This window comes from Ornithodoros turicata, chromosome 1, assembly GCF_037126465.1.
Source record: "Ornithodoros turicata isolate Travis chromosome 1, ASM3712646v1, whole genome shotgun sequence".
NCBI classification, from domain to species: domain Eukaryota; kingdom Metazoa; phylum Arthropoda; class Arachnida; order Ixodida; family Argasidae; genus Ornithodoros; species Ornithodoros turicata.
In genome coordinates, this window is record NC_088201.1 from 89,464,307 (window position 1) to 89,488,037 (window position 23,731).

Below are 23,731 nucleotides of genomic sequence, written 5' to 3' on the forward strand. Positions count from 1 at the left end.
TTGTTGTTCTGCTTAAGGCCGGCGTCTGCTTGCAGTGCGCGGGGGGCAAGCAGCGGAATCTGCTCCCCCGTCCACACAGCGTTCAAGCAAATGGCAACTTTGCGTCCACCTCTGCCCCCCCACCCCCGTTGACGGTGGCCCGGGTTACACTGCTGTTGTTCACCGAAACACCTTTCATTTTTCAGATAATGAAGAGGATGCAAAAAGCGGCGGTGAGAGAAAGCGGTTGAAAAAGGCGCCACGGATTGAAAGCTCATCGGCGACGTCGAAATGTAGCGAAGTTCATTCTGCTGGTGCCGATGAAAGAATGCACATACTGATGTCGAATTTGTCTGAAGAAAAGATGGCACCTCTGCCTACCGCTCATAAATCGTCAGTTTGGTGATCGTGTCAGGTCCCGTGACGGTCGCCACCCTAACATGTGTACCCGAAAACGGCGGGCTCACGTTCGAGGGTTTTAGTTAGCATGCTGAATGCATGATAGGAAAGGCAAACGGAATTGATCTCAGCAAAGGAGGAAGACAAGTGCGGAATGTCCGTATTGCCAGGTGCCCTTTGTTAGAATTGACTCACAAGGTACTGTTATTTCTGCAGAAGGAAGATACCGGGAGGGAAAAGAAGCCGAAGAAATCGAACATTATTCGCTCAACAATTCGCTCATTATTTCTATAAACATTCAAATGAATCTGGTGAAAAACATAACTTCTAATAGAGTGCGACATCGGCATTAAAATTGGTGCTGCACCTATAAGGACCTTCAGTGGACATTTTTAGAGAAAAAATTGCCGGGTCAGCGGGTCATTTGCTGCAGTAATTAACTGGTTGAGCAGTAATGAACTGGTAATGAGCACCGCTCAGTCATTCACACGGTGCGCAGCTTGTAGGCAGTACCGGAAAGGTACTCTGTTCGAAAGAAGCTCTTCGATTCATGCACCCGTTTGCGAATTACTTAGCCCGATGATTTCGGTTGAGATGGTAAGCTGCTGTTTGCATTGTTTCTGTATAGATTATTCATACGACCTGACTTTTTCGGGTTTAACCCCAATCCACCAAGTATTTATCCCCTGAAAGAAATTTTGCGTGTGCCGTTTTTGCGTTTGCCGTGCGTGGGCGGAACTGTCATATCGTTGAATGGGAGTGCAAAATGCAAACGATAAAAATGTCCCCAGCGATCTGATTATCGTAAGCAAAGTGATTCTGGAGCGGGTGGTTCCGCCTTAAGGGAGCTCACTGTATAGTTACCTTTACTCAAAGTGGAGCTCTACTACATCTTATTGGATGTCAAAGCATTTGAGGTCCACATTTAAGCCTATGCGGATACCATCTGTCGCAATGAGTCCTACTACAGTTGGTGTCGCCTGCAAACCAGATGCTGAAAGGGGCATACGTTAAACAAGGAATCTTAATATGCGAAAAAAAATTAATGCAGGTGAATTTTGCATTTTGCAGACTGACATAGGAGGCGGAGTCATGGTGCGCAGTGCACAGTGGAGACGCGTGACCTAAAGATTCACTGTTCCTGAAGGAAGGAATGGTCGTAATTTGGGGCACGGACACCCTGAAAAACAGAACTGTTACAGGGCGTCCGTGCAACAAAATCAAATCCAAAGAAGCATCGAAGGACGTGGACCCTGGTCTCACGCCGAAAAAGCCGAATGCCTTGAAAGGTATATTACAGAAACTTATTCATGAGTCCTCTCAGACACTATTCTTGTCTTCTAGAAGCATACCGTAAACGGCTTGTGGCAAGGGTGGATACAGAGGCAGAGATGAAGAGGAAAATTTAAAAAGTTCGGGAAACCCTGAATGACAAAATAAAGAACTTGAAAAAGTAACTAGACTACTAAATTTATAAGGCAGTACGCAGACACGAAAAGTACACAGTGATCCTACACTTTGTACACATCGTAGTGACAGGTTCCAGTGGGGACTACAGCTGCCCCAGGACCAGAAGTACAGATCTAATTAACCTACGCAATGCACTGTACCACAGTACCCCAAGAGCTGGGGTAACCCCAGAGCCTGGGGTTGCCCCAGGATCATAATACCCCAGGACCCCAGACTGTTTTTCTGATAGGGGGGCATCCGTTTTCAGGTACAATGCATTATAATCCCTGAGATTCGAGCATCCAAAACGTTCAAGTACGTGCAGCGCGTACTGGTAGTCTTCGTCGCTTATATCGTCCCCCGTGAGATCGTTTCAAAAGGCGGATTTTGACGGCAGAGCCAATTCATCGTACACCGCGAAAGAGCAAACGTGGCTGTACGGGAATACAACTTTACAGAGCAAAATTTTGTAGCCGTCTGGAAATACCTGTGTGGCGGCTTGTAGCGCCATCGGTGCCTGGCAAGGAAGAAGACAGCATCTCGCGCACACGGCCGCGGGCTTTTCCCGGTTCCATTAAAAACCATCACTTCGCGCTTGATCCGAGTCTCTTGTGGTCGCTCCCTTCCTAGCTCCAACAATTGTTGACCCGAACGTGATTTCGTCCGCACCTTCTACCATCACTAGTCAGCCATGGCTCAATCCCCAACTCCACTAGTTTCTCAACAGCACGACCTTCCTCCCCAGGTCAATGTCACAGAACTGAAACAGCCGAGTTTCTGGGCAAATGATCCCGCACTCTGGTTCATCCTCGTAGAAGCCGAATTCGCCAAACGGCACATTACCAGCCAACGGTCAAGGTACGACCATGTCCTGACATCCCTTACAGCCCCCATCATAGCTGATGTACGCGACATTGTCGTTACACCTCCTGATAACAACCCTTACGACACCCTGAAGACGCAGCTCATTAAACGCCTCTCCGAGTCCCTACAAAAGAGATTGCGGCAGTTGCTCACCACTGAAGAATTAGGCGACCGCACTCCCACCCAGTTCTTACGTCGAATGTACCATCTCCTTGGCAGCGAGTCCTCAGCCCTAGACGATTCAGTACTCCGCGAAATATTTCTCAAACGGCTACCGCACACGGTACGAATGATCCTTTCGGCGTCTCTAACCGTGTCGCTTCGCGACCTAGCTGAACTCGCCGATCGCATTATGGAAGCAACGCCACAGTTTTGCGGCACCAATGCAGTTATTCCATCGCACCCTACAGAACCCGTCCCCCCCCCCCCCTCCTGACAACTCCCAGCCCTGCTGTCTGCTCCTCCTGCGACATCCTCCGAACTGAAGTTCACCGCCTTTCCACCATCGTGTCGCGCCTATCTATGCCTGGAACCTGCCACACAGATCAGCACTTCGACCCAGTTGCCACCGTCTCTCAACGCCCACGTTCTCCTAGTCCGCAACGACGGCGCCCTTCCCGTTATGGTTCCCCTAATCGTCCCTAATATCAACTTTGCTGGTACCACGCCCGCTTCGGCAAGACCGCCATGAAGTGCCAAGAACCCTGTATATTTAAGGGAAACCCGGGCACCGGCAACTAGAGGCGACCGCCGTTGCTGGTCCTCACCGAGGTCGCCTATTTTTCATCATTGATCGCCTGTCCAAAGTCTCCTTCCTCGTGGATACCGGTGCCGAAGTCAGTATCATCCCTCCTTCACCAACTGACCTCCGCCGCACCTCATCCGGGCCTTCCCTCCAAGCTGCCAACAAGACCCCCATCACCACGTATGGAGAACGTAGTCTTACCCTCGACCTCGGCCTGCGACGCACATTCCGCTCGATATTTCTGATCGCTAATGTCACTCACCCAATCCTCGGAGCAGATTTCCTAAGCCATTTCAACCTCGCCGTCAACATGCGCCACCGGGCGTTGCTCGACGAAGCCACAACGCTTCGTGTCACGGGCGTTGCTACCCGCATACCATCGTCCGGAATCCACGTCCTGCGCCCGTCCGCCCCGGCACCGTACGACTCCATCCTTGTCGACTTTCCTGACATCACATCCCCATCCAATGACTTGAAACCCATCAAGCACAGCGTCTTCCACCACGTCGAGACCACCGGCCCCCCTGTGTTCACTCGACCTAGACGCCTCGCACCCGAGAAGCTCAAGATTGCGCGCTCCGAGTTCCAGCACATGCTTGACCTCGGAATCGTCAGACCATCATCCAGCAGTTGGGCGTCAGCGCTTCATATGGTCCCCCAAAAGACCGGGGACTGGAGACCATGCGGAGAATAACCGCGCACTTAATCGAGTCACTATTCCTGATCGATACCCCATTCCCCATATTCATGACTTCGCGGCTTTCCTCCACGGATCAACCACCTTCTCAAAGATAGACCTTGTGAAAGCATATCACCAAATCCCCATGCATCCCGACAGTATCGCGAAGACTGCCATCACTACGCCTTTTGGCCTTTTTGAGTACCTCCGCATGCCCTTCGGTCTCAGGAATGCCGCGCAGTCCTTTCAGCGTTTCGTCTACGAAGTTATTCGGGGCCTCCCAAACTGTTTCGCGTACATCGATGACATCTTGGTCGCGAGCCGAACCCCAGAAGATCATTCCCAACACCTTCGTGAGCTCTTCACCAGGCTGCAGCAGTATGGACTCATCATTAATCCCGGAAAGTGTCTCTTCGGCGTACAAGAACTGGAGTTCCTCGGCCACCTTGTTTCCCAGGACAGCATCCGCCCTCTTCCAACTAAAGTTCAGGCTGTCCGTGAGTTTCCGCTGCCCTCAACACAGAAGAAGCTGCGGGAATTTCTCGGTATGATAAATTTTTACCGGCGTTTCATTCCGAACTGTGCTACCACCATGCAGCCTCTGAACGCCCTCCTCTCCGCGAAAGCCAATCCGTCAGCCAAAATTAACTGGACAGACCACACGCTGGCGGCCTTCAATACTCTCAAGACCTCTCTTGCGGACGCCGCCCTCCTCACCCACCCGCTTCCTGATGCTCCCACCAATCTCCTTGTCGACGCCTCCAACACCGCCGTGGGAGCTGTCCTACAGCAAGAGATTAGAGGCGCCTGGACGCCTCTCGCTTTTTTTTCGAAGCCCCTTCGGTGTGCCGAGCAGAAATATAGCACCTTCGGCCGGGAGCTTCTCGCGATCTATCTGGCAATAAGGCACTTCTCCTACTTCTTGGAAGGCCGCCAATTCCACGTGGTGACCGAACACAAGCCCCTCACCTACGCCATACACGCCAATCGCCCTACGGCCACACCCCGTGAGGTTCGACAGCTCGCATACATAGCCGAATTTACGACTGACATCCGCCACATTACGGGAGCCCAACACGCCGCAGCTGACGCCCTCTCCCGCGCTCACATTGCGTCTGTCTCGCAATTACCACCTACCGTCGACTCTTCCGCGCTGGCAGCGGCGCAAATTGATGACCCAGTGCTGCAACAACTCCGCTCTGGCTCATCCTTGGACATCCAAGATGTCCACACCCCCTATGCGGACACAACCCTTGCTTGTGACACCTCCACTGGCTCCCCACGTCCCTATGTGCCCGAGCAATTTCGTTTTTCCATCTTCAAAATGCTCCATGCACCTTCTCACCCAGGAATTCGTGCCACTCAGCGTCTTGCTTGCCAACGCTTCATTTGGCCTCAAATCAACTCTGACATCCGGCGCTGGACTCGCTCATGTCTGGCTTGCCAGCGAGCGAAAATCGGCAGACACACAGTCACCCCAGTACAAGCCTTTGTGCCTCATCGCTTCCAACATGTCCATGTGGACATTGTCGGGCCGCTGCCCCCTTCTCGTGGTTTCCGGTATCGATTTACCTGCATCGATCGCTACACGCGCTGGCCAGAAGCGCAACCCATCCAAGACATTACAGCGGACACCGTTGCCCGAACCTTCCTGTCAGTATGGGTCTCCCAATTTGGAGTTCCCGAAACTGTCACGTCGGACCGAGGCCGCCAATTCGAGTCAAAGCTGTTCAACGACGTCCTCCGATTGCTTGGCTCGACGAGGCACAGGACCACCGCGTACCACCCTTCCAGTAACGGCATCGTTGAGCGCCTCCATCGGCAAATTAAGACTTCGCTCCGCGCCCAAGCCGATCCAACTCTTTGGGTGGACAACCTTCCACTGGTACTCCTCGGCCTTCGCGCCGCTCTCAAGACTGACTTACACTGCTTCTCAGCTGAGCTCGTCTATGGTACCACCCTCCATCTCCCCGGCGCTTTCTTCGCTACTCGTCAAGCCGCTCCCGTCAGTACCGACGCCTTTCTGCAACAGCTGCGTGACACTTTCCGTGATATCCGCCCGGCCCCCCGCGTCTCTCTTCGGCTCCCTCCCCTTCCATACACAAGGACATCGACAAGGCATCTCATGTATTCATCCGCCAAGACGGCATGCGTTCCTCTCTCCAGCCTCCGTACCTTGGCCCTTACAAAGTGCTCAGGCGCGCTTCAAAATTCTTCACCCTCGACATCGCCGGCCGCGAAGACACCGTCTCTTTGGATCGCCTCAAACCTGCCTATCTCGACGCCCATGACCACCACCTCCACAGTGCCAGCTTCCCCGACCAGCCGAGTAACAAATCTGCCGCCCCTGTCCCACGCCACGTCCACTGGTCTCCCCACTTGGTCCGAACCACTCCGTGACTGGCCGGGGGAGTGTCTGTGGCGGCTTGTAGCGCCATCAGTGCCTGGGAAGGAAGAAGACAGCATCTCGCGCACACGGCCGCGGGCTTTTCCCGGTTCCATTAAAAACCATCACTTCTCGCTTTATCCGAGTCTCTTGTGGTCGCTCCCTTCTTAGCTCCCACACCTGCTTCAGGCGTTGGAACGCCTTTGCACTCCCCCATGGATTTGACGGTGTCCACGAGCTGTCCCAGCGACGAATTTAGGTACTGCATGGTATCTCTGAATAGGAAGGTGCCAATTTCGAACGATCGAATTTTTTTCATGGAACTGGTCACGGTGAAGGGTGCCCGCTTCCACTCGAGAAGGTCAAATTCCCGCAGCAGTCCGACCAAATCGTAGGCCAGATTGTGCACCATGATAGGTAATTTTTCTCTTGTCGTGCACGCCACGTTACAAATGTGATGGTACCGTGATGTACCACGTAAGGTTTGTCTGCGCAGTATGGGTCACGTTACAGAGGCTGCACAGCGTCGCGACGTAATTTGTCTCGCCGGCAGTACAACGGTTCGGATGGTCGTGACGTCGGGCACGGGGTAAACTCCCGTTTACTGTACGCGGAGTGCGGGCAGCTCTGTGCTCGGCCCCTTGCTCCTCATTGAGCACCATTGCGACGGGGCAGGCGTTCAGAGCGATCATCTCGTCCCGCATTTCCGTCAACGCTTTCACGCACTGCCTCACGTAATCTTCACCGTGCTGCGTCCTCATGCGCATCACCTTCGAGTCGTGGGTGCGCACGAGCACGGCACAGAAGCTAGAGGTGAAGTGACGCTGCATGCCAACACCACGTACTGGGCGCGAGCACGCTGTCCGTGTGCAACGCGACGGGTTAATTGTACTGCTCCATGTACTGTATTTTAGTAAATTCTACAAACTTTTTGCGCGGTTCGCAAAATTCCAATAGGATTTCGTTTACGTCCGCGCACAGGCGACTATGTTTCGCCATTCTCTCTTCCTTCACGAAAGAGCGCGTGCAACGTTCGCATAGAAAACGGTTACTTCTTTTTGTCAACAAGCATTCGAGGGACTTGATTTCGCAAAAATGCTGGTCTACCTCCATTATGTTAATTTTCCTTTCACACTCGAGTTTTGGGGGTCGCGACACGTGGACTCCCCGATCGACGTACTTGTACACGTACATGGATATTGTTTTTGTCTTCGAATTCATCCAGATCAGAGTAGGAAAGCGGCTAGGCCACCAGAACTCCGCTGCGTAGTTTTCATATTTATTCATCTATGTCTTTCCTGCGGATGCAGGACGGCGAGTGTATTGTATTTCAAGCATTCACCGTCCTTACGCGGTGGTAAAGGAACATTCGTGAGCACGTTCCTGCGTTTAGCCAAATGTGTGGAGTGTACCCAATGCATCCAATTTTTTTGTGTTCACCACGGAAATACACATTTGAACGTTTTGGACGACGGTGGACACAAACCCATTCCGTTCTCGCTGATAATTTTCGACACGCCCTGTGGACTGCTGTGGACGCTGTGGACTTCGCCAGCAAACGCCATAAAGTGGGCGATGTGCGCGATTATCTCCTCCCGCATTTCCTTTATCATAAAAACGTCGGGGCAAACGCAAAACCTAAAGGGTATTCTCTGTGCTCTCAATATAGCAACCATATCGTGAGAATTAATCATTAAATATTGTCGCAAATCCTCTACTCCCTGATCATGAACAGATGCCAATAGCACGAACCTTTGAACTATACCTTTAAATGCACTGTCCGTCTGGAAGAAGGGTAGGAAGTATATATCCAGGTCGGGGTGTGATCGCATCACATGAGCAGACAGTGTAGGAGGTGCGCCGTCCCCGAGAATCGTCTTCTGATAGCTCTTCATCCTCGATATCGTGAGGGTCAAAAAATCAGAATACACACCTAGACACTGAAAATACAAGAAACCGTAAAAAAATGCGCAACGAGTGAGGCGAATAACTTACTTTTGAAGCCAGTTGTGGCTCAAAGCAGACTGTTCCCCTGAGGCGCTCCTGCGGCTTTTATAAATCAGCAGCCATGCTGCACGTCCCAACATGTTGGGGCCACCTGTTTTATATCAGAGCTCACTTGCTTCCGCGTACTCCCATGGTTTGGAGGTCGTGAATCATGTTTGTCATGAAATGAGGTCATCGAGCTTTAGCAGCCACGCTGCATGTCCCATCACGTTGATACCCATTTGTTTTATATCAAAACTCGCTTGCTTCCACGTACTGCCATGGTGTGGAGGTCGTAAATCATGCTTGTTAAGAAAGGAGGTCATCGATCTTCAGCAGCCACGCTGCATGTCCCAACACGTTGGGGCCATCTGTTCTAGATCAGAGCTCGCTTGCTTCCGCGTACTCCCATGGTTGTAAATTATGTTTGTCAAGAAATGAGGTCATCGAGCTTCAGCTGCCACGCTACTTGTCCCAACACGTTGGGGCCATCTGTTTTATATCAAAACTGGCTTGCTTCCGCGTACTCCCATCGTTTGTCGGTCGTAAATCATGTTTGTCAAGGAATGAGGTCATCAAGCTTCAACAGCCACACTTCATGTCCCAACACGTTGAGACCCATCTGTTTTATATCAAAACTCGCTTGCTTCCACGTACTCCCATGGTTTGGAAGTCGTAAATCATGCTTGTTAAGAAATGAGGTTATCGATCTTCAGCAGCCACGCTGCATGTCCGAACACGGTGGGGCCATCCGTTTTATGTCTAAACTCGCTTGCTTCCGCGTACTGCCATGGTTTGGAGGTCGTAAATCACGTTTGTCAAGAAATGAGGTCATCAAGCTTCAGCAGCACCGCTGCATGTCCCAACACGTTGGGGCCATCAACTTTATCTCAGTACTCACTTGCTTCCGCAGTTTGGGGTTGTAAATCATATTTTCCGACAAATTGAGGCCACACATATTAAAAAGTATGCCAAAATAAACTGTTCTGCCTGATGAGACAAGTCTATCTGAAGAAAAAAAATCTCTATGAGCCCACGTCAAAGCAGACCGCCGGTATTACATCATTGCCTTCTCATGTGCCATGCTGAAACAAGCTTTCTGTAACCAAAAACAAAGGTAGTAGTATGACGGGGACAGCCCTAAGAACCACCCTTTTCTAATCCAACAGTAGCCAATTCTAATCCAACAAAAGCCAGTTCTAAGCCCTTTGATAGGTGGCCCTATTCTGATTGACATGCCCCCCTTTTGGCTCCGCCCACTTCACGCTGATTGATCCGCTCCAAACCTTTTGATCGCTGATGGTTGGCAATGGCTCCACCCCTTATGCTAATGAGCTAGCTTGGCTGCGCCCCTGTCACGCTGATTGGTCCATTGCAAGCCCGCCCCCTTTATGCTAACGATTCGGCTCCACCATTGGTTGGTCCACACTAAGCTTACTGATCGTGGCTCCACCCCTTTATACTAATTAGCTAGTTTGACTCCACCCTTCGCACGTTGATTGTTCCATTCTAAGCCCACTAATTGGTTGGCATGCTGAGCCCTACTGATCGCCGATTGGTCAGCTCCACTCCGCACTCATTGGCTCCTTCTAAGCCAGCTGATTGGACACCCAAGCCCCGCTGCGGCTGTATCTTAGATGTCCAAACTTACCGAGTTAGAGCGCCATCAGATGGCGTAACTATTTACTAGCTCTGCCTGCTTCATTCTGATTGGCCCATTCTCAGCCTGTTGATCACTATCCACTTTTTCCAGACTTCTAAGTCTTGTGATTGGCCCCTATTCTATGCCTACTGATTGGCCCTTCACTGATTGGTGCATTCTAAGCCTACCACTAGCTGGCCACTTTAAACTGATTGGTTCACTCTAAGCCCTGAATTCGTAGATGCGCCTTGAATCGAACTTGACTTCCGGCTGTCTTGAGCCGGCGGCAACGCGCTTCATAAATCCTTGCAGGAAACATTTTATTTTTATTTTTGTCTTGCGGGAAGGGGTGTTGATTATGGGAGTAGGTTTTTTGTACCATTCAAATTCAAGTCACGCAGAGAAAGGCCATATTAGGAAAAAATGTCGCAGAATGCGACTTATACTGAAGGAAATATAGCAGTCCTACAGATGACAGGTCCCGACGCACACAGAAAAATAGTTGAAGCACACTGCAATTGTAATGAAATGGGGACTTCTTTTTCTAAAGAAGCCAAATCGAGAATATCTCACGTTTCCATTGTCGCATGAAACACTAAAACACTAATACTTTGAATATGTCATCAATGGGCTCTATGCCTATCGCAGCCCATTACAATGCTATACACAAGCTCTCCACTGACATGTTTCTGCAGGCATTGTTTGCGCGATGCGTTGGGGCACCAGGCGCCAGCCACGGACTAGCAACCCATTCATCATGATGGTCAGGCAGACTTTAGTAGAACTTTAGTAGAACGGTGGGAAGAACTAAACAACAGCCTCCACGTCGAGTAAATTGGTCCGATTCTCCAGGAACGGCTTCTCGGCTTGGCCACAATTAAGGTCATCAAGGGATAAGCCTCCTATCATAGAAAAATTTATTAACATCACCGACTAGCAGGTTGCCTCCTAAACATGGAACATGCCGAATGTACTCTGAAAAAAAAAAAAACGCACAAACTCAGAAGTTCATACGATGACGAGAATGTGGGAAAATTTTGAATTGATTTCATTTCAAAATTACCGACCTTCAATAACCATTGTAGTGCAGTTTATCTATCTTTCAGTGCACTTCGCTAACTGTCATAATTCTTATATTTCCTTCAGTATCATTGAAGTTCTGTGATGTTTTTCTTTTCTGATGGCATTTCTGGGCTAATCCCGGAAACAAGTCCTCTTCCCGCAAACAAAACAAAGAAGAAAAAGTTCAGTGTAGTATGAGTGGGTATGAGCTGGAGTGTCGCCGCAACTGCTATTGGTTCATCTAACTGCACGTGGTCACTCCCAGCCGCTCATTGGCCCGTCTGACTGCAAGTGGTCACTCACCCAGCTGGCTATTGGCTCTTCTAGCCGGTCACATATCCCTAGAGCTCCCTCACAGGCTTCAACTCCTTTTTGGTCCGTTTAACTGCAAGCGACTCATTGGTCACTCAAAAAACTGCTATTGGTCCATTGAACTGCAAGCCACTCATTGGTCGCCCACACTCATCTCTAGGTGAGATAAGTGTAGAGTTCCTATAGAACCAGAGAAAAGAGGTACACTGTTAAAACAGAACTTCACCACATAGCACGCTCCTAGCCAACCATCAGACCGAATGATATCATTCCGTGTCATGATTTCTTCAAAACAGGGGGGAGGCGCCTATCTGGGACAAGATAATCTGTCCCAGATAGGCGCCTCCTCCCATTTTCAACAAATCAGTGCACAGAATGATATCATTCGGAATGATGGTTGGCTAGGAGCGTGCTATGTGGTGAAGTTCTGTTTTAACAGTGTACGCCTGCGTTCTGAACCAAAGGGAGAGAGAATGATTTTATTCCCTTCGTCCTCTTCCTCTTGTGCACCACACTTCCTCTTCTACATTCTGTGCCGTTGGGACCCGTATAAACCACGCCCTTATTAAGCCTCTGGTGGCTGTACAGGGCCCTGATAGTGTAGGGCTCTTTGAAGGTGCTCGGCTTCCCGGAAGTCCGTACCGAACGAGTACCAGGTCCCCGATGTTGAGCTGGGGAACCCCAGTCGGGTGTCGAAGTCCCGCTTCATTCGACGCCTATACACCCCCTTTTCTTCGGTGTCAGCGGCTTCTCATCCAGCCGTACACGGTCGGTTACCCCTAGCTGTTGATCAGCGCAGAGAATGGGGACCTCCTTGTACGCAGCAAAATGTGAACTGCATTCGAGAGCTCTATTGTGGGACCTGTTGTGTTGCCTTACTGCGACTTCTAAAGCGCACTTCCAGCCGCCACGAAAGTAGGGATAGACAGCCATGTAAGTTTTGATGTCTCGAATGGCTCTTTCAGCCAACCCGTTCGCTGTTGGGTGGTGGGGAGTTGTGGTCCTTAGAGTAATTCCATGCTCAAGTGCCCACTTTTGGAGCTTTCTGCTGCAGAACGCAGAACCGTTGTCTGACATGATCACCTTCGTGTTCCGGAACATATCTTGCTCGAGAAGGGCGATGACTGAATGGGCGGCTTCTCGTCCTGATCATGCGGCAAGCATCCTAGTGCACTGGTCGATTGTGAGCAGGAAGGGTTGAGTGCGTCGTACACCTTCGTCCTTTTTTCTTTACTTCCGTCAAGTCCAAGTGAACGACGTGAAAGGGTATGTCCGACTGTTCGGGTAGTGTCATAGTGTCTGCCCACCGGTGGAATTTGGCTTGGTGCATCTGGCATGCATGGCACGAAGAGACGTAGTCTCGTATGGTGGTTCGCATGTTTTGCAAAGGAAGCGTTTTGCCAGCTTGTTGTATGTACGCCAGAACCCATCATGCCCTCCGGATTCTGGGCTGTCATGATACAGTTCGAGGATCTTATGAACCAACGTGTCTGGAACAACAAACTTTCCACTTTCCTCCTGTAACTCTAGTGGTTGAGATTCCTCCCAGACCTTTACGGCATTAACTTCCTGGTCCACGTTGGTCGGACATCGTGCAGGTGAATCGCTAGACGTGACAGCGCATAGACACCTGTGAGGTCGGGGGCGCTACAGCGCGAGGCTTTAAAGTGACGGTCTCGTACCCCCTGCCCATCTCATAATGTTAATAATATTAATAATTGGGGGTTTACGTCGCGAGACAACTGTCTCATGAAGTGTACCATTCGATTGTCCTTTGTTGAAAATGGAATACTGCGAATTTACCCGAAAAAACACGCTACATTTATTAAATAACCGAATTCAATTTATACACGTTGCAGAGCATGCCGCGATCTGTGTTGGCAACAATAAAAAAAGCCACGTCGCCCTGCGGAAAAGTTCATGATAGGACACAGAACTCGTCTACTTTTGCGCGCACGCTAGTGCATGGGCATGAGCAAACGACTTTCATAAGTTACTGGGCACCGCGGCAGCTCTCGTACGTTTTCTTTCAGTTCTCAGGTGAAAAATGTACATTCTAAGAAGTAGCAGGCATGGTGGTTTAGAACAACTATGTTAATCATCAGAGACAAGTTAAAAGTTGCAGGACAACCCCACCCACAATCACAAATCTGAAGTCGCCGGCCGTCGGCGCCCGCGGTCGGATAACAGCTCCGACCAAAAATATATTACGCACGCGTCCATTACACTCCCCGTTGCACACTGATCATGCTTCGAAATGAAGTGTCGCTGACGACGTACATGGGGATGCAGTGCGTGTTTATTTAAAAACTGCATTAAATACTCGCGGAAAGAAAACACGTGACTTAGCTTCCACGTGTCCGATTATGTGCCACATTATCGGGGACCCCGCAGTCAATACTCGGACTACATTCTCCGCTCGCGGAGGTATATGCCTGAGTGTCCCCATTTTAAGAACAAAGGCGATGTCTCAACCCAAGGTGCTTCTGCAAGTTACAATTACCACGACAACGACGACGTACCCGCAGGACGACGTCATACGTGACGTATGCATGAGAGAAGCGCACGTTTCGTCGTCTGGTATTACGGCACGTTTCGACAAATTCCTCGAAAACGACTTGGTTATTCCGAATGAAACTTTGACGGTTGTATGTGTACAGTACTCGTGAAGCTAGTTTTGGCTAAGTTTCGGAATCGCCCGGGCTGTACGAGACCGTTCCTTTAAAGTCAGTGTTGTATTTCGAAGATCCAACACGCAATTCTTCCCTTGGGCTCTGCTAACTTGAGGACTGTGGCTGACAACTCTTACTTCCTACAAAGAAGAAGAAGAGGAAGAAGAGAAGTGCCTGATTGTCTGCGAACAGCTCAAAAGTCCGGCCTTCCAAATGGGGCGGAAATACTTGAGAGCCAAAACTTCCGCGAGGGCCTCCTTGACGCCTGGACGACTATTGGACGTTTCATGAATACCTTGTTAGCCCTTACAAGGCTTCGATTTATAATGCTGACTGTGGCCCCACTGTCCACCAGGACTTTCGTTGGCCTTCCATCGAGCAGCATCGTGACATATACGAGGTTCTGATTAAGGAGGTACACAGTCTCGTTATCTGTCCTCAGGCCAGACTGTAAGCCCTGTTTTATTTGTTTTTTAATGTCCTCCTCAGTTCCGGACACACCTGGCGATTCGTACTCCTGCACTTGGTTAACCGGTTGGTTCGGCGAATTTCGAGCTTGCCCAGGTAAACGTCTGCGCAGATTCCACGCCGGGTTCCCAGTCCGGCACCCTTGCGACGCCCGTTGGGAACTCTCCGCCAAATTGCCCGACTAGGAGCCATGTGATAACCTCTGCGGCGCCCCATCCGGTCTGGCGCGGAAAGCCAGGCGCTCAACACACAGTTCCTTGCAGCAGTGTAACAAGTCCTAGACGTTCGACGGATTCTTGACTTGAACTTGTCGTTGTAGGTCCTGGCACATCCCGTGGATGACCAACGGGACGACAGACATGTCTGCGAGAATAGGATCGGCGATCTGTAGGCGGCGTCTTTTCTCAAAAAAATATTCGAGAGAACTTCCGTAGCGGTACCGGAACAATATAGCACGATCCCATCGTTCGACTGCGTTTGCCTGAAACGAGGTGAGGAAGCTGTTGCTCCAGGACGACCAGGTGGCCCAGGTATCTCCGGCATGCTCCACAATTCTCAGCTCGTACCACGATTTCGCCATTTTTTCTAAGAACAGCCCGAGATTCTTGACTTTGTCTGTAGTCCACCGGTTCTTCTCACAGGCGTATTCATCAAAGTTGAGCCAGCCCTGAGGACTCACTGATGTCCCATCGACCGATTCCGGCTTCACCAACTCTAACTGGGGCGCCATGGAGCATGTAATCATATGGAGCAACTATGTTGTTGCTGAGCTTGCTGATGTTGCAGACCGATAAGTTGGCTCAGCATCTCTTCCACAGGTGTGGCAGGTGGCGACGATGCTCCTTGGTCTTACCCGTATCGCGCCCTTGCGGGCGACATCCTCTGCTGTCATCTTGGTCTTTTCAGTAAAGTACTGAAGATTGTCGGCTGTGCTGACAGCTTCTGACAGCGAAACATGCCCCGTCGAGTAGATACTTGCCCAGCACAAAGCCTTTCGCAGCATCTGGCCTTGTGGAAAACTGAACCCACATGTCAACCGTATCCTGTCGACTGCGCCAAAATGTAGAGTTCCTATGGAACCAGCCAAAACAGGTACGCTTGCCTTCTGAACACCCGTCGTGCGTAGAGTCCAAGGTAGTGCAGTCCAGTGCAAGTGAAAAGAATGCGCTTAAAGGACGACGGAAGCGAAAATAAGGTGCAAAGCTGTTTGCCTCATATTGCGATGTGTACCAAAACAATCCGGTATTCGACTTAGATTTACGTATATTAGTTGAAATACCGCCACAATCGCGATTTAAAATTCGGCCGCGGAGCACTCTGAGCCCCTGGTGAGCGTCGCCGTGCCGCCGTAGCAGACCACGGAAGAGACGCACGTTGTCTCTCCTGTTGGAGTTCCTTTCATTTCGCGCTTGTGTTGCGGTCGGAGGTTCATTTTCGCGACAAGAAAAATTGTACATGCTTGCACGAACTCCTTGCACGAACGACACACGGATAGACAGCACAAATATAGCGTCAAACATCGACTGACGTTTATTACAAAGAGGGTGGCCCCCAAAATCCATACGAAGGGTGGTGATCTCATTCTCTAGGGGTGTGAGCTATGCTGCTTACATTGCTTGCTGCCTTACCTTGCGTTCGGCCGGGATGTGTTACAGAACAAACACGCTCTACCGGTCTGTGGTTGTTTCCGTGGCCGTATTGGCCATTGGCGAACTCGACTTCGAGAGATGCGAAGTTCAAATTCCGCTGATGTCTGAGTTTTTTTATGACTGTCATGTTTCAATAGGAGATATGCGAAATAGCGCCATCTGTCGAGTGCGCCGCTCTCGACCGCCATGGCTAGGGCAGATCTCTCACGAGCTGCAGCGCGGCTAGAGGAGCTCCGCTAAAAAGGGATCCACGGTCGCAATTTTTGAAGCACGACTCGTCGGTGGAGTACAGAACATTTCGGCGGAATGTACGAATGACAAACTGTTCAGAACTCCAGTCTCAGCAGCAGAAATAGTCCTACAGTTTTGCAGTCGATTCCATTTTCAGCGAGATCTCACATGGCATTTATCATCGACGTTCGGAATTTGCATTTACTTTGTTTTCTGCAATCCTTCACTTTTTAGTTTTAGCAGCTATTGTGATGATAAGATTAAATGAGATACTGGTCTTATAAATGGGGAATATTTTGATACAGGGAGTTTTTCATACCATTTGCCGCAGTGTGCCGAGCAATGTCTTCCTTAATGTTTTGAGATTCTTGGAACCACGCCACGGTTGTAGTGCTGCTGCATTTGGTAGTTGTGATATATAATTAGGCGATATAGTACTAGGTTTCAGATTTAGATGTTGGAAGGTATCTGGTTCTATCATTGCTGCTTGCTCTCCTTAAGCCACGACTTGACCCGTTTGCCGAGCATGTGACTTCATGACCAACATTTATTTATGTTATTTAATAAATAAATATTTGATCAACATAAATGCCATGATTCTGAACCTGTAATATGCGTGGTTTTATCCTATGTAGTTCAGCTACAAGAAGTGATTTTCCTTTTAACTGTGTGAGGCAATTCACACATACACGCACACACACACAAATAAGATTTAAAAACAAATATTCATAGATGATGTCCTATTCTCGTGTTCTGGCCTATTTAGTGGCTCGACTAATTTCTTTTCTTACTTTCCCTTGTGCAAGAAAAACTGGAACACAGTAGAGAACACATGTAGAGACCGCTAATTATTGTGCACATGCTTATTTTGAGTTAGGATGTACACTCTTAAAAATGAACTTCACCTCATAGCACGCTCCTAGCCAACCATAATCTCGAATGATATCGTTATCTGACCCGATTTGTTGAAAACGGGAGGCGTACGCCTTTTCTGTGACAATTATGACCAGCATAAGTGTCACAAAAAGGCGTACGCCTCCCGTTTTCAACAAATCAAGTCAGATAACGATATCATTCGAAATTATGGTTGGCTAGGAGCGTGCTATGCGGTGAAGTTCATTTTTAAGAGTGTAGGTCAAGAGAGCGCACTAGGTACAGCTTGGGACAAAAGTTTACGGAACATGCCACTGGCGTATTTCTTTATCGGAGCGACCCTCTGTTAGATATCAGGAAGAGTTCGAATAAGAAACAGGTGACCGGCTGTTCTAGCCATCTCTGAGTATATTTGTCTGATCCTGTTTGCTGCTAGGGTGCCGCTCTAATGCAGAAGTGTGACACCCCGGTGTTCCGTAAACTTGTAAACAATGTTCCAATCTATCACACTTGACAATTCACCTGCGGGTTGTGATATAATTCACCATAAGTTCAGCGATTTTACAAGCGAGTCAAATCAGGAACACTCATATCACATTGGTCTGCCTGTCAGGTTCTGCATCAGTTGTGCATAAACGAGCGGCAAATGTCCGATTCTAAAGTGACTGCATACTCGTATTAACTCTGAATGATCGAGAATGATGAAGTGATATGAGAGACTGCATATTAATTCTGAATGATCGAGAATGTTAAGCTTTACTCGTTAAGCTTTAGGCTGGTCCGATAGTAGCCTCAACTACAGGATACTATTTCAGGTGCTTCCTAGTGCTCAGCTACAGCGATTCATGAATACGCACCCTTTTGTCGTTTTATTCCTCTCTGCTGTATAGTACAGCTTGGCGCAGCAGTGCGGTGGCACCTTCATAATTACTAAATAACATTGTGTTTTGGTCTTCAGAGTTTCGACATACGCAGTCCTTTCACGACAAAAAGTTGTGGTATTCAGACGATTCTTTACTAAGCAGAACGGAAAGCTTGCAGTGCCGTTCACACTATGCTGCCGGCTGCTGCCTTGCTGCCCAACAAACTTTTTACTAACGCAGTGGTACATGAGGTGCTTACACATAGAATGACAAAAACAACAGAAGCCCTCTTCAGCTGCCACTATTCAATCACACTTACTCACGGGCAACGCAAACCGTGTACACGGAACAGCGGAGCCATGCTTTCCAAGCATCGCCTCGACGAAAATGGCGCGAGTGCGTTTTCGCTAACGGGCAAGAGAGGGCGCTTCATTTCGCATATCTCCTATTGTTTCCGAAAGATAGGAATCTTATTCTCGCCGCGAATCTGTCTATGCCTACTTCTAGACAGGTGAAACAAGACAAGGAGTGCGCAGACGTATTGTTGACGAATGGTTCAAAACTAATCGAGAGGTGCTCATTAGTCTCGGCTTCTCAACGAAGTACATCAGCCTGAAAGAAGGAGCGACCCCTTCTGTATTTTCACGAAAACGGAAGGCACAAATCTTTACCTCCATATGGCGTTTCCGTGTACGTCTGATTCCCGCTACGGGGAAAGAACGGAGACGAAGAAGCATGTACGAACCCACGCCTCCAGACTTCCACGAGATCTCCGAATCGAGCATCTTCACCGTTATTCGGAGTTCGCCGCGTTTATCCCGTTCACCGGGCAGCCGCACATGGAGCGCGAGAGATATTTCACGTCACGCGCTCCACAGATTTTCCCGCAATGCTTTGCGGCAGCTGGCGCGCTACTAGTAGCACCATAATTCTACGTAATATTTACACCTTGTTGGGTCCCTTTTTTGCAATGGACAAATTCGCTTCCGTTGTCCTTTAATGATTTTATTCCCTTCGTCCTCTTCCTCTCATGCACCACACTTCCTCTTCTACAATAAGTTTAGCCAGGGTTATTGGAACTTTCTAATCGTAGAGTTACGCCATCTGGTGGCGCTCTAACCAGGTAGGTTTGGTCATCTAAGATAGAGCTTCAGTGGGGCCGCTGGGGTGACCAGTCAGCGGGCATATAGAAGGAGCCAATCAGCACGAAGTGGAGCCGACCAATCGGCGATCAGTAGGGGGCAGCATACCACCCAGTCAGTGGGCTTAGAATGGACCAATCAACGTGCGAGGGGCGGGGCCAAGCTAGCTAATTAGCATAAAGGGGCGGAGCCACTATCAGTAAGCTTAGCACGGGCCAATCAATGTTGGAGGCCACTCGTTAGCATAAGGGAGGCGGGCTTGCAGTGGAACAATCAACATGGCGGGGGGGGGGGGCTTAGCCAAGCCAGCTCATTGCACTCTAAGACCGGTCGCGGATAAAGGACGGATAAGAGGCGCATATTTCGCTGCTGTTGTTAATTGTCTGCCAGCCTTATCCGCCACACCACCGAAACGAAACGTAAACAACAACAAAACGAACGCAATAACAAGACAAAGGAAACAAGCTTCCCACACGTGTTCACTGAAAGAAAAGTGGACGTATTACTTTGTTTTGTTTGTTGAGTGCCTCGCGAAACAGTGCTGCGGATAGAATCGTGGCGGTTACCAATGTTCCCAAGTTCGCAGCTGTGTCGTTGCTGCAGGTTGCATCACGTCGTGCAACGGTCGGTATCTTGTTGGTGGTTGGTTAGGCGGCCGCCGCTTCTTTTCGAAGCGGTTTGTCGGTTTGTCTCTTTGGCTGTGATACATTGTGACATCGGTGGCGTTGTAGAAGGCCGGCGTCTAGACTGGTGGGCAGTATGAACGCATCGTTGACATCGTACAACTTTCGCAAGAAACAACAATTTTGGCAGTACAACTTTGTCAGCCGGGCCTCCGTGCACAGTTGGTATCCGCCGACCAGCCATGAAAATGCCGGTAAGCAACAGGCTGCGCATTGTGTACCTTTTCAAGAACGTTTACGAAATATTGTCCATACTTGCAGCACAATCACCTCTCGTAGTTGCCCCAGACGAAGAAAATGATGTTCTGCGCGTCCATACCCCGGTAATTCACCTTTCCGTGATTGCGTTTCTACGTCATGTTGCACTTGCGTTAAATTTTCCTCCGTGTGAAACTCTTCCTTCTTTCAGACTTAACTGGTGACATATCACTCTTAGAAATGAACTTCACCGCAAAGCACGCTCCTAGCCAACCATCATCTCGAATGATATCGTTATCTGCCCTGATTTGCTGAAAACGGGAGGCCTACGCCATTTTTGTGACAATTATGAACCGCATAAGTGTCACAAAGAAGGCGTACGCCTACCGTTTTCAACAAATCAGGGCACATTGCGATATCATTCAAGATAGTGGTTGGCTAGGAGCGTGCTATGCGGTGAAGTTCATTTTTAAGAGTGACACTCCGTCCTCCCACTACACTGAAGGGAACACTGTGATCTGAATATTTCGGGTAAGGACATTTCGAATTATTCGTAGCAGCTGGTGTTCGTTTACTGAGATAGCTTAAAAGTAAGCCCTTATCAACTCGTGTCTATGCAGCACTATTTAATTCTCAATAATAAATTCGAAAGAGAGACGCATGAACACGATAAAAACACGACACTGGAATGTAGAAGAGAGTGTGCATGTGAATGTGTGTCAGAAATTATTCGGTTAATTGTAGAAATGCTTAAATGTCTGCACTGATTTTTTTTCTTTTTTTACAAACCTGAGTGCAGAGAGACTCCCGTGCAGAGTATACATGCGTCTTATTGGGATCGCGATTAATCTGGATTCACCTGCGATCTTGCATGACAAAGAGTTTTGTCTTGCCTTTATATTTTGGCGACTTCATGGGCGCCTACTTAATCCCTTACCATCCGAACTGTGTATAGCAGCGTTCATAACTGCACTCTTAGTTCAATAGATTATAATCTACTGAGAGATATCATATTCACTGCATCCTACCAAAGTGAGAATGGACAGACATCATACTCAGATTACTTTCATCATAGTGACCTGGTCCCTCGAGCTCAATTGAAGAAGTCCTTATGTGGTGAAGTACCTCATCCACTAGCCCTTCAAGTTCATCAGACATTGGTGCTCCTGGTACAGTACTGTTACCTGCTCTAAAACTGATTTGTTGTGTTAGCAAGGGAACAGCCTGTTGAGGCACGAAATTGTTCAGCTTAATTTCTGTTGCCGTTGTATCTAATTTGCCATCTGGGCAATGCATTTTGATTGAAGCATGAAAAAAAGAATAATGTTCTTCTGCATTGCACATGTTTTCAACAAGATCACCTGCAACAGCCACGCTCGCATTGCTCTAATATAGTTGTTTTTGTGAAACTAGTAGCTTAAGAAAACAACTGTCTTGTCAGAAATACACCCGCAGGCCTGATCATACCGAAGTAGTGGTGCTGTACATGACCTTTGTGTGTTTTGTGCCAATAAAGATTGAATTTGCTTTCCACACAGTTGTGTGAAGTATGGTAATTGGAAACATAGCATATAGTTGAAGTAGCGCATACCGGTTGAAGCGAATAAAACGCGCAACGCGTAACAGTGGAGGCGTATAGGAGTCGCGGCGCATAGAGCACGCCGCGTGTAACATGGAAGCGCATAGAAGCCGTGGCGGTTAACCCCTGTGGCGGATATATCCGGCCTTAGAGTAAGCGCTATAAATTTGCAAAAAATAGCGCTTATTTATCCGCCACGGGGTTTAGAGTGTAGCATAAGGGGTGGCGCTCTGGTCAACCAATAAACGATCAGTTTTGGAGCGGACCGATCCGCGTGAAGTGGGCGGAGCCAAAAAGGGGGCCTGTCAACCAAAGTGGGGCCACCAATCAGAGGGCTTACAACTGGCTTCTGTGGGATTGAAATTGGCTACTGTTGGATTAAAAAAAGGTGGTTCTTAGGCCTGTCCACGTCATTCTACACTCTCAAAAAAGAACTTCACCGCATAGCACGCTCCTAGCCAACCATGATCTCGAATGATATCGTTATCTGCCCTGATTTGTTGGAAACGGGGGGTTACGCCTTTTTTGTGACACTTATGAACAGCATAAGTGTCACAAAAAAGGCGTTCGCCTCCCGTTTCCAACAAATCAGGGCAGACAACGATATCATTCGAGATCATGGTTGGCTAGGAGCGTGCTATGCGGTGAAGTTCATTTTTAAGAGTGTACTACCTTTGTTTTTGGTTACAGAAATGGCAGTGGCATGGTGGAGTCGCGGAACTGCAACATACCGGGTGTTTCACTTAAATCCCCGGGCTAAATAATTCGCGAACCGGTGCACCAATCGAATAACTTTCTTTTTAACAAGTATCTGTCCAATACCGCCTACAAGATGCGCACCGCGTGAATGAGCGGGAGGCGCTCATTATTTAAATAAAAATTCAAATGAGTTTCGTGAAAAAAGCTAACTTCTAAAGCAGGGCGCCGTCGGCATTAAAATGGTACTACCCCTTTTGGGACCTTCAGTGGACACCTTTTAGAGAAAAATCTGCCACCGAAGCGGGTCATTTGTTGCAGTAATTAATTGGTTTCGGTTTACGTATTTTTGTCGCGGCTGGTCGCGGCGAAGCGCAAAAGGACGTAATTCATTGGTGTAATTCCTTGGTGTAAGGACGTAATTCATTGATGGATAAGGGAGTGAAAGAGCGTCCTTTTCGCTTCGCCGCCACCAGCCGCGACCAAAATACGATATGTTTCTTCAGTAAGCAGGTGATGGTGGTTACCCGGTCTTGATAGTCGATCATTCTGTCCAGTTCTGCTTCAATCTCCTCGACCGTAAGCATAGGCTCCAACTTTCTGTCCACGTCATCCAGGCTTGCGGAGAATTTGACGATGCGCTCAAGCAGTACCTCACAACGAGTGGTGTGATCCTGAGAGCTTTCAACGACCTGCATAGCTTGCTCGGCTTCATTCAGTACAGTGGTCAATCTTTGCCGAAACGACTTCTTCTTTTGCTGGAGAAAAACCCTCGAAGTCGATTCCTGTGACGCCTCCATCATCGTGCTGGCCTGTGAATGTCCTCCACTCTCAAGTCCCTAGCAGGGGTTCCCGGGTTTCGGCACCAAATTGTGTAGAGGAAGAGCCAGACGAGCAGAGCCAGAGCAAAGCGTTTACTGGACAAAACCCAAAAGAATAAGAATGCACGGCCTCTAAGCTCGGGGATAAGCACGAGCCCATCTGTTTATCCACATCTTCCTTAACAGCTTGTTTCAGCATGTGGACAGGAGAGGCACATAGGGATCTTTTTCTTCAGATAGACTTATCTCATCAGGCTGAACAGTTTACTTTTGGTATTCGTTTTAATACGTGTGGCCTCGATTTCTCGGAAAATATGATTTACAACCCCAAACTGCGGAAGCAAGCGAGTTTT